General features: G+C 40.3%; 1 non-coding gene across 1 annotated transcript; it reads right to left on the bottom strand.

Annotated features, from left to right (window-relative positions):
* Window positions 1-5,298: 5,298 nt before the first annotated feature.
* LOC112760519 (small nucleolar RNA R71) lies at window positions 5,299-5,405 on the bottom strand. The gene has a single exon (XR_003180955.1). It is a non-coding gene; the product is annotated as a small nucleolar RNA R71 (small nucleolar RNA).
* Between the last annotated feature and the right edge of the window lie 1,519 nt (window positions 5,406-6,924).

Genomic DNA, 6,924 nt, shown 5'->3' with positions numbered 1-6,924 from the left:
TCTTGTAATTCAATCTCTCAAATATTGATCAATAGCCAATTCCTTGGTCAATTGCTCATGAGAAGAGATGAAGTATGTTCACTGATTATACCACATGCATTTCCCAAATTAAGTGTTGAGAGGATTATAGTCACATATCCATCCAAACCCAATTTGGTCCAGCATGAGAAAGCATTTCTAGCATGATCTCTTCATTCCTCTTTCAAGGTTCAGAAGAGATCCAAGTTTGAATAGCTTCTTTTCCAAGATAACTACCCAATTGGATGAAGATCGAAAGCTTTCAAGTAAAATCAAGGGAAAAGATAGAAGAAGAATAATGAAAACTAGTATTGATCCATCAAATTACAACAGAGCTCCCTAACCCAATGAAAGGGGTTTAGTTGTTCATAGCTCTGGAAAATGAAAACAAAGATGGAGAATACATGATGAAACTAGAAGTGCAGAGAAAGTAAAATACAGAGAGTAGTTCTATGCCAAGAGGCTCCCTATAATTTCCCACTCTCTAATTTAATTCAAAGCTACTCCTAAATATACTACTCTTCTGTTCTTCTAGTTGGCTCTTCAAGTCTTGGGTATGGGCCTTTGGATCTTGAGTTTGAAGCAGTTCTCTTCTTCATTGGGCTTGGCTTTACTTGCAGAGAGAAAGTGTGAAGTGGGCAGAGACTTTAGCTTCGGACGATAGTGGTGTTAACGTTCAGTGAAAATATAGGTTCGAGAACGTTAGTGATTTTCTCTAACGTTCCTCACCCAAGTAAGAGCCACGTTATCTTCAACGTTAGTGGCACAAACGTTGCCACTAACGTTGCCCCTTTGTCCTTTGCACACGTTATTGGGACTTGCCTTTCCCAATAACGTTGAGAAGTCTCCCCCTTCCCTACGTTAGAGTCCACGTTAACTTAGTTAACGTGGCTCTTTTAACGTAGGCTTGCCAACCTTCGAGAACGTTAGTGACACTTACCATTGTCACTAACGTTCCAATGTGCCCCTATTTCCCACGTTAGAGTCCATGTTAACTAGGTTAACGTGGCTTCTAACGTGGCCATGCTAGCCATCTCCAATGTTAGTGACAAAGTTGAGTGTCACTAACGTTGGCTCATCATTCCCTTATCCACGTTAGCTTTCACGTTAACTAAGTTAACGTGGGAGTTAACGTGGCTCATAGTGGCTTGCGTGGGCTAATTCCAACGTTAGTAACAATGTTGGGTGTCACTAACGTTGGCGATCACCTCCCTTCTTCACGTTAACTTCCACGTTAACTAAGTTAACGTGGCTTATTTGGGGCTTGTGTGGGTTCCTTCCAACGTTAGTGATAATGTTTGGTGTCACTAACGTTGTCGACCACTTTGTCTCCTCACGTTAGCTTCCACATTAACTAGGTTAACGTGGCTTATTGTGACTTGGCCAACGTTAGTGACAAAGTTGAATGTCACTAACGTTGGCTTCCCCTTTACTTCTTAACATTAGAGGCCACGTTAACTAAGTGAACGTGGCAACTAACGTGGCCACTTATGAGCTTGGTCCAACGTTAGTGATAATGTTAAGTGTCACTAATGTTGCCTCCATTTTCTTTCTTCCACATTAGAGTTCACGTTAACTTAGTTAACGTGACTCTTAACGTGGGCAATGATGGCTTCGAGAGCGTTATTGGCAATTACTTTTCTCATTAACTTTGCAAGTTACTCCCATTCCACGTTAGTGTTAACGTTAGTGTAACTAACGTAGCCACTAATGTGGTTTTTCTTTGCTTCCTTTGTCCTGAAATCAAGCAATAAAGTGCATCAAAGTTCTAGTCCAAGTCATGGGAAATGTAACATCCAATTTGTCCTTAAATTCATGCAAAATCCTCATGAAATCATGTAAAGTGCACAATGTATGCTTGAATCAAGATGTAAGTGAATATCTACCCAAAACTAGCTTATTTCCTAAGGAAATGCATGAAACTACCCTAAAAATAGTAAAGAAAAGGTCAGTGAAACTGGCCAAAATGCCCTGCCATCAACCACTTATCTTGGATTGAACCAGTAGCAGGGGATTGCGCTCCCCTCTACTGAGGTTTCTGAAACCTTTCCTGATGAGCAACTCCTTGCAATTCGGACAGCCCCTTGGTTTACAGATATCGCAAACTATAAGGCCATAAGATTCATCTCCAAGGAACACAGTAGACAACAAGCTCGAAAACTCATACATGATACAAAGTACTACTTGTGGGATGAACATTACCTCTTCAAAAGGTGCTCGGACGATATAATCCGCCGGTGTGTGTCTGAAGAGGAAGGACAACAAATGCTACGGCACTGCCATGGCTCAAAATAGGGAGGACATTTTGAAGGTGAGCGAACTGATACCAGGGCATCTTAGGCTAGTTTCACTAGCCTTTTTCTTTGTTTTTAATAGGTTTTATGCACTTTCTTGAGCTATAAGTAAGCAACTGGGTTAGAAATTCACGTATGCCTAGATTCATCCAACCATGGTTAATTTGATGTAATTTCATGAGAATTATGCTATAATTATTTGTGTGCTAAGAATGATGAGAATTCTCATGACTTTAGCAAGGCTTTGATGCATGTATTGGTTGATGACAGGTGAAGAAAAGCATGGGAAGAAGTTGAACAAGGAGCATGGAAATGATGAACAAGAAGCAACGCTGGTGGCCAAGTTGGACCACCAACGTTGCCTCAAATGTTGAGAAGGAGGCAGAGCAAGATTCTGCATAATTTGCTGGTGCCCACGTTGGAGGTAACGTTGGCAAGCCAATGTTACCCACAACGTTGTGATAAAATGTGCTTTCTGGAGATTTGGAAAATCTGTGGCGACGCGCACGCGCAGCTGACGCGTACGCGTGGATGGGTAACGTTGGACCAAAAACGCTGCCTCAAACATTGGTGGCCAACATGCGCGATTCTGATCTCAAAATGCTAAATTTGAAAAAGCGCAACGACACGCACGCATCTATGGCACGTACGCGTAGGCTTAACTTTTGAGAATCTACGCGCACGTGTACATCACGCTCACACATGGATAGGTCAATATTGGAGGGAACGTTGCTAGTCCAACGCTGAGGACAACGTCTTCTAAAAGCTTTCAAAGCTGGAAATTGGGATTTTTGCATCCACGCGCACGCGTAGTGTACGCACATGCATGGATGCGTATTCTAGCCCCAAGGGCGCGAACACGCAAAGCACGCGTAAGCGTGGGTAGAAGAACGTTGGCACTCCAACGTTGATTCAAATGCCAATGACAGCAAGCAAAACTGAATTTTCAAAGGGGTGTTTGTTTCAATGTTGGCCCTCAAACGTGGACTCCAATGTGAGCATCAAAACTTTACGATTCAAACAGATATCTTCTCAACAGCAAGGAAAACCAATTAGAGCAACTTCGATCTAATTCAATCAAGGCCAAAAGCCCAATTCAGAGATTGAAGATCCATGGAAGAAAGTGTATAAATAGCTTAGAATTTAAGTTAGTTGGGGAATTTTTTAGCTGGCGGAGTGATACTGACACTTGGCTCATTTTAAGTTTTTGCAATTCTTTTAATTCTGCAATGTATCTTTCAATTCCATTTTTCATTTTGAGAGCTATGAACAACTAAACCCCTTTCATTGGGTTAGGGAGCTCTGTATAATTTAATGGATCAATATTAGTTCTCATTCTTCTTCTTCTTCTTTCTTTTCTCTTGATTTTGCTAGAAAGCTTTCGTTCTTCATCCTATTAGATAGTTATCTTGCAAAAGAAGCTATTCATAATTGGATCTCCTTTGAACCTTGGAAAAGGAATGAGGAGATCGTGCTAGAATTAATTTCTCACATTGGATTAGATTGGGGTTTGGATGGATATAGTAACATGTAATCCTACCAGTACCTTGATCTATGAATTTGTGTGGTAGAATTAGACCGAACTTCATCTCTTCCCATGAGCACTTAAAACAAGGAATTGGGCAATTGTTCATGTTTAGAGAGATTAGATCGCCAAGGAATTGGGATCTAATCACCTAAGATTGCCAAGGAGATCAATGAATGCATTGATTGAGGAAGAGATGAAAATGAACTTGATCTGGAGAATTATCACATCTCTTGACCCCAATGAACCCCTTACTCTGATCTTACCCATTCTCTTTACATTCTGCTCTTTAATTTCATGCTTAATCCCCATTCCCATTTAATTTCTTTCAATTTAAGCTTGTATCATTTAATTTCTTGCAATTTCATTTCTGTCATTTAATTTCTTGCAATTTAAGTTTCCCGCCAAATTTACATTCTGCAATCTCAACCCAAATTTTGATTTCGCTCAACCAGCACAATTCTCTAATTAACATTGATCAACCAACCAATCCCTGTGGAATTCGACCTCACTCTATAGTGAATTTTTACTTGACGACAATCCGGTGCACTTGCAGGTAGAAAATTATTGAGAGACAGTTTTCGAGTGAATCAAGTTTATGGCGTTGTTGCTGGGGATTTATTTTGTATTGACAATTACTAAATTGGAGGATAACTAGATTGAGAACTTTTCTTTTCTTTTGATTAATTGAATTTTAATTTCAGCTGTTCATTTTCATTTTTTGCAATTTTAGTTGTTTCTCTTTATTTTTCTTTACTTCTTTACTTTCCAGCAAGCTAACCCACTAACCATTTGATAAATTGCTCTAACCAAGCTAACTATACCCTATTTTAGTGGACTCTTCATTTCCTGTTTCTTGTACTTGTTCATTGTATGACAGGTAGGAGAAGGGAAACCTCAACCTCTTTTGATAGTGAACCAGAAAGAACCTTCCTGAAATTAAGGAGGGAAGCAAGAGAAAAAAGGGCTATTGGTGAAGAGGAAGAAGAGGAAGACATGGATATAACCATGGAGGATGATATAGAAAACCATCATGAAGGAGAGGTGAATAATCATGCCAGAGGAGGTGTAGCCAACCCTGCTGGACAAGAGAGGAGAGTTCTAGGCTCCTACATCAATCCAAACCCAAAAAACTGTGGTAGCAGCATTCAAAAGCCAACTATCCATGCTAATAATTTTGAATTGAAGCCTCAGCTCATAACTCTAGTCCAAAATAACTGTTCTTTTGGAGGAAGTGCCCAAGAGGACCCTAATCAGCATCTCACTACATTCCTAAGGATCTGTGATACAGTTAAATGTAATGGTGTTCATCCTGACACCTACAGATTGCTATTGTTTTTATTTTCTTTGAGGGACAAAGCATTAAAATGGCTAGAATCATTTCCCAAGGAAAGCTTGACAACCTGGGAGGATGTGGTGAATAGATTCTTAGCAAGGTTCTACCCTCCACAAAAAGTAAACAGGCTGAGAACTGAAGTGCAGACATTCAAACAGCAGGATGGTGAGAATATTTATGAAGCCTGGGAAAGATTCAAAGATTTGACAAGAAAATGCCCCCTGATATGTTTAATGAGTGAGTGCAACTTCATATCTTTTATGAAGGGCTGACTTGTGAATCAAAGAAAGGTGTAGACCACTCATCTAGAGGTTCCCTTAAAAAGAAGAAAACCATTGAAGAAGCCATTGATGTTATAGAGACAGTGGCTAACAATGAGTATTTTTATGCCTCAGACAGAAGCAACAACAAGGGAGTCATGGAATTAAACCATATGGATACAATCTTGGCCCAGAATAAGATGATCACCAAGCAACTGGATGAATTGACCAAGCAAATGGAGAAGAATCAGGTTACAGCCATTCACACTCAACCATCACCCTAAGTAGAGTTAGACACAGAAGAAGGAGTTAACTGGGAGGAAGCTAATTACCTTGAAAATTTATCTAGGCAAGCTCATGATCCATATTCTAAAACCTATAACCCTGGGTGGAGGAACCACCCAAACTTTGGGTGGGAAAACTAACAAAACCAAGGCCAAGACCACAAACCTCATAATCTCAACTAGTATACCTACCAACAATCCAATCCAAGATCATACCAATACCCATACAACAATTCTTCTCAACCACCATACCAAGCCTAAGCCAATCAGCCTCAACATCAAATTCCAACTCCACCATCAGAGGACAAGCTGTCCAAGATGGAAGCTATGCTCACTAACCTTTGCAAGGAAGTCCAGGACAACAGGAATTTCAAGGAAGAAGTAAGAGGTAGTATAAAAAGCCGAGGAGAGATTATTAAGAATCTCGAATCTCAAGTAGGACATCTTTCACAGCAGATTCCAAAGTCCACTGATAGTTTCCCAAGTGACACTGAGAAAAATCTAAGAGGGAAAATGAAGAAGGTGAGATGGGAAGAGTGTAAGGCAGTTACTCTTGCAAATGAAAAAATCCTGGAAGAAGATACCAGCAAGCCAACAGAGCACAGGCAAGGAAGTTTCCAGGGAAACTTGGAGAAAAAGGAACAAGGGAATGGATCTGTACAGAGAAAGAGCCAACAAGGAAGGAAATGCTGAAACCTTATGTGCCAAGGACACCATTTCCCCAGAGACTCAGGGGAGGTGAGAAAGAAAAGTCATACTCAAAATTCCTAGACATGTTTGCATCCCTTAGTGTCAACATCCCCTTCATCAAAATTCTCCAACAGATGCCTACATACATCAATTGCATGAAAGAGCTGTTGACCAAGAAAGGAACCTTAAAAGGGAGACAAACAGTAATAATGAACAAGGAATGTAGTGCCCTCATCAAGAAGGACGTACCTCTGAAGAAAAAAGATCCAGGGAGCTTTCATATTCTCTGTGCCATAGGAGAGACAAAAATTGACAGAAGATTTTGTGATCTAGGAGCTAGCATAAATGTGATGCCTCTGTCTCTTATAAAGAAGTTGCAAATCAATGAGCTGATATCCACGGATGTAATCATCTAACTGGCTGATAAGACTTAGAAGCAAGCCGAAGGAGTAGTCGAGAATGTATTGGTCAAAGTGGGAAAGTACTTTCTCCCCACTGACTTTGTTGTTCTAGACAT

This window comes from Arachis hypogaea, chromosome 16 (assembly GCF_003086295.3).
Source record: "Arachis hypogaea cultivar Tifrunner chromosome 16, arahy.Tifrunner.gnm2.J5K5, whole genome shotgun sequence".
NCBI lineage: Eukaryota > Viridiplantae > Streptophyta > Magnoliopsida > Fabales > Fabaceae > Arachis > Arachis hypogaea.
Note: the sequence above shows the minus strand (reverse complement) of the source record. Positions and strands in the feature narration are given on the sequence as shown.